Genomic DNA, 5234 nt, shown 5'->3' with positions numbered 1-5234 from the left:
AAGAGACATTCAGAGAGAGAGAAAAGATGAGAGAGAGAGAGAATGTGAACAAAAGCAAAACCTGCTGTATCCCAAAACTTAGAACACCTGCTGACAGTAAGCACTCAATAAATATTTGTCGAAGAAACTGTTGAAGGGGAGAAGGAAGAAGAGAGAGACAGAACTGGTGACTTCATTTGTGTCCAGTTCCAGACACTTATTCATTTTTTTTCCTGCATTTATTTATGGAGTTAGCACCACATGCTACACGCTCTGTGGGTAGCTGATACTAGAATAGTGAACATACCAACATGCTTCCTGCCCTAAATGAGCTTATATGCTAGTGGAGAAGGTAAACAACAAAAAAAATAATTAGGGCTTGCTGTACATCAAACTCCTCCACAAAGAATGCCTTGGAAGACCATGAGATCACCCACATCTTGGGCCTCTTGGGGACAAGCTTCCCAGCTCACAATAACTGCCTAGCTATGCAACCTGCCTCCAGTTGCCAGGGTGTATCCCCAGTGGTGATGTCTATTCGATGTGCTCCACACTTTGGCTATGCTGAGACATTCCATCTCTCTCCCAGCACGAACTGAGAATTTTGACCTGAGACACAGACTGGGATGCATTACAGTTGAGTTGTGTTCAAGTCAAACTTCTAGAGCAAACTTTAAGAATTCCTGCTGCTGAGGTCCAAAGGCTGTCCCTGGTCCTTGACCATTCTGAGACTTGGCCAGTTGATTCTTTGGATTCTGCTAACTTCCCCTGGGCCCCTAACTACATTTCCATTTTTGCTTAAGCTAACCAAAATTGGGATCTATTTTTGCAACCAAAAGAAACTTCACTAAAACAAAACCGTTTCCTCAACTCCCAGGAGAATTGAGACAAACAAAGAAAAGAAAGTAAGTAAAATATTATAGTGCTTTGGGATTTTCATAAGACTTTCCCCTGGCACACTTCCTCTTCACATCCCAGAATTCAGGAAGAAGGCATCATTATTTACTGTCACCTACAGATGCAGAATCCTACCCTCAGTAATGTTAACTATTATTTTAGGGTTTTGAGATTAGAGAGGCTTCGTTTTAAACTCAAGTGTTGTCCCTGGGTGTGTGATTTGAGCAAGTTGTTTAACCTCTGTGAGTCTCAGTTTTCTCAAGGGTAAAATAGAGAGGCAGTTAATAGCATTTCCACAGAGTTGTGTGGATGAAATCAGATCTTGGATGGGGAAGCTCTGAGCATTGACTTGGCCTTTAATAGCTGCCTAAGTGTTCAGAATCCACTGTCACTATACTTGTACACCCCATATATGTTTGCAAATGTGCATTCGCATACACACACACACACACACACACACACACACACACACACACACAGGACTTGTGCAGGCATAAGGGACTAAACAGGGTTTTGAACCTTGGTCTTCTGACTCCAGAAGCTCCATGCTTTTTACTACCCGCAAGTAGTAAAGATGAGGGTACTCAAAAAACTTGGGCTTATTTAGTCTGGAAAAGAGTCTAAAGAATATCTGAAGGGTTATCACAGGGAACAGAGACAAGACTTGCTCTGTGAATTCTCAGAAGCAGAACTAGGCCAACAGGTGGTAGTTACCAGATCTCTGCTTAGCGTGAAGAACTTTCTCGGAGCCAACACATGCGGCCTTGCAGAGAGGTGTTGAGATCCCCATCACTGGCACTAAGCAAGCTGGCTGTGTGACCTACTTGGAAGGTATGTCAATAGAATACATGCATGAGACATAAATTCCTCCAGGCCCTGAGATTCCAAGAGCCTTTTTGGGTACAAGTGTACAACTGAGATTGCCTGGTAAGACACTATGTCTCAGGGTCAGATCTCACAAGCAGTGGGTTCCCATGGACAGACCAAGGGACAGACCAAGGTGTTGCTGGACTGTTGCAAGATGAAGTAGAGAGGCTGGGCCATTTGTTGTATTTGACACGAGTCTTGGATTCCTCATGTCTCATCTCTCTAATAACTGAGACCAATTATATGATCATTACACAGTCCCCCACAGTAGCTGGGGACCAGCATGACCAATGTCCCCTGTCAGCCTCAAGAGCCTCTGGGTTGAGTTTGTCTCCTCCACGGGACTCCTAGAAGAGTGCCTGGCCCTGGGCAGCCTTTTAGGAAGAGCCAGCCTCCCTTTGAATAAGAGTCATGACTTTAAGTGGGAAACAGTATACTGAGAAAGCTGCAAACCCATTATCAGGACCCTAAGAATCTAGATTCAAATCGAACTTTGTCTATGACTCAAGTCAAATCACTTTAGTGATAACTCCACTATTAAGTTCCTCATCTGTGACACCCCGAGTGGCTAGGGGTTGATGTGAGAAGAAACACCCTTTAGCATGATGCCTAGAGGACAGTGAATGCCCAGGGAATAGCTGTCCATCCACCCTCCATCCCCAGCTAACTCTCTCCTCATCCTTTCCTGCTTGCTTTCCCTCTTCCTCCAGTTCCCACTGGGCTGGCAGTCCCAACTGGGCTAGCAGACTCTCTTTCCATATTGATCATCCTAATTCCCCAGGGTCAGTGCTTTACCATCTAAAAAGCCCCATTCATACACCTTACTGCATTTTGTCCTACAGGATTATCTCACACTACTGCCCCTTGCACTTACTCGCCGCATTCTGGGTAACACCCACCACCATCTACTCCACAACAGGCCAGGCCCTTCAATCATCTCTGGCCTTTGCATTTACTGTTGCCTCTGCCTGGGATACCTCCCCTAACCCCATTCTCCCTGGACCTGGCTCCTTCTCACCACAGGGGCTTACTCACATGTCACCTCCAAGGGGCCTTCCCTGCCCACCCCATGTAGATTCCTCCAAAGTACTCTTGGTCACATCATCCCATTTTAACTCTCTCAGAGTACTGATCATAATCTATAAATCTATTCTGCATCTACTTTTTAATTGTTTGTTATAAAAGGCTGCCCTTTCAGAGCATAAACTCCATGAAAGAAGGGCCCTCAACTCTCTTGCTCATTGTTGTACCCCAGAGCCTACCAGGGTGAGTGCACTCAGATCATGATGAAGGAATGGGTGCATGAACGAATGAACGAATGCTGGAATTGTCATCCCACTTTATGGATGAGGAAACTGAAGCTCAGAGGAGACTTGCCCAATCTCTTGCAGGACTGCGTGTCTGCCTCTCTTCTAACAACCCCGTGCACCCCTGGGTTTCTTCTAGGAGGCTGGTGAGTGAACCTGACCTTGGAGAAGAATAGGCCAGACCTCAGCAGAGCATTCCTGGCCCAGAACCCCAGGAACACAACATTATTAGTGCTACCAGGTGCCAGGCACTGTGCTATTCATCTCAGAAAAGGAAACTGAGGCACTGAGAGGTCAGAGTGCCTGTGTAAAGTCCTGGTAGAGCAGGTCTGCAAACCCAAGACTGTCAAGCCGGTGAACCACAGTGTGGAGCTGCTTCCTCTCTCCAAGACTGCTCGCCTCCTTTGTCTTCTCTCAGCTCCAGCTCCTGTGACCTGCAGGCTAGCAACAGACCATAGGAGACATGGGCTTGCCTTTGAGTTTAAATGGAGCCGGAAATCTTAGAATCTCTGAAAGCAAAAGAGAACAACTGCTTTCGAAGAGGCGCCCACCTGTAATTGGCACGGCCCAGTCGCATCTCCCTCAATTTGTAACGAGGCAGAAATCCTGTTGAAGTCCCTGGAAGGCCCTCCCTGCTTAACGAGGACACGATCCAGCCCTGGGCGGTTCCGGCCGCTTTCAAAGCCACAGCCCAGAGCCAGTTTTAATGATCACGGAAGGAACTTCTGAGAGAGTTGTAAGGGGAGGACGGGATAATTGCACTAGAAATATACGCCACTGACGACAATGGCCCACTGGCCCCAGGCTCTTCGGGAGACGTGGCCTTTGAGGTCATCTCCTCTGGCACCTGCTCTGATTCTCTCTGACTCTCTGCTCCAAGATAATTATGAAAGATAGTATAATCCCCTCCACCACTGTCTCATAGATCTCTACCTCCCACCCCAATGAAGCTGCTGAAAAAAAAAAAATCATTCTTAGTGGCCAAGTTTAATGGAAATACAGTGGGTTCAGAAGCGGGAAGGTTGACCATGCTTCTCACCAGCTGTGTGACCTTTAACAAGTTACTTAGCCTCTCTGAACCCACTTTCTCAGCTGGAGGAAAAAATATCAAATGATACCTATGTGATGGTCCATCTAGAATGTCGGTGACAGTGCCTGGCACAGGACAGGTATGCTAGGGGCAGAGAAAGAAAGATGTGACATTTTGACCTAGTGCTGTTGTATATTTCTGGTCTCCAGAAATTCATTCACGCCCGCATGACAAAATTATTAATATGTTAATTTTCTTCTTCCTGTCCTCTCCCACCTCCCCCACATCCCCTACCTGCTAAACATGATGTTGTCTTTGTACATTCAACTTCTCCCTGGCTCCACCCTCCAGGGAGACTTCTGTCTTTGTCAGATTTCCATGCTGCAGATCTGAGAGAAGGGCTAGGGCTCAAACACCACCTCCTCACGGTGGCCTCTACTGGCCCCCCCCCCCACTTCTTTTCTAACGACTAGAAACGCAATAGAGATTTGGTCTGCTCTGTTCACAGCCAGATACTGACACCTATTACAATCCCATCACCTACATATTTGTTAGCATCAAGAGATATTTGTTAAATAAATGAAAGAACTGGTTCTCCACCAGCTGTGGTTTTGCCCCTTCCCCCAAGGGATACTGGCGACGTCTGAAAATATTTTTGGATGCCACATCTGGGAGGCAGTGCTACCGGCATCTAGTGGGTAGAAGCCAGGGATATTGTGAAGCACAGAATGATACACAGGACAGCAGAGGATTACCCAGCCCTGGGTGTCCACAGGGCCAGGCTTGAGAAGCCTGCTCCACTCCACGTCCAGCCAGCAATGCCTTCAATATCCGCCTGTGACCATCCTGGGGCAAGACACTGTTGTTTCCCACTAGTTACCTTGCAGCACCCTCCTGTCATATCTCCCTGTTTCTACTCTTGGTTCACTGAAATCTATTCTCCATAGAGCAGCCAAAGTAATGTTTTAAAAATCAAGTCAGTTTCCTACTAAAGACCTTGCAAAAAAAAAAAAACAAAAAAAAAACAAAAGAAAACACAAAACCTTTGTTTTACAAAACCCTACATGATCTGGCCTCCACCTGCTTCTCGGTCCTCAATTCCTATTCCTCACCTCCTCACTCACTCAGCTCCATGCACATGCACTCTCTCTCTA

The sequence above is a fragment of the Panthera pardus genome, unplaced genomic scaffold (genome assembly GCF_024362965.1).
Source record: "Panthera pardus isolate Hobbes unplaced genomic scaffold, ASM2436296v1 HiC_scaffold_11, whole genome shotgun sequence".
Classification (NCBI taxonomy): Eukaryota; Metazoa; Chordata; class Mammalia; order Carnivora; family Felidae; genus Panthera; species Panthera pardus.
Note: the sequence above shows the minus strand (reverse complement) of the source record.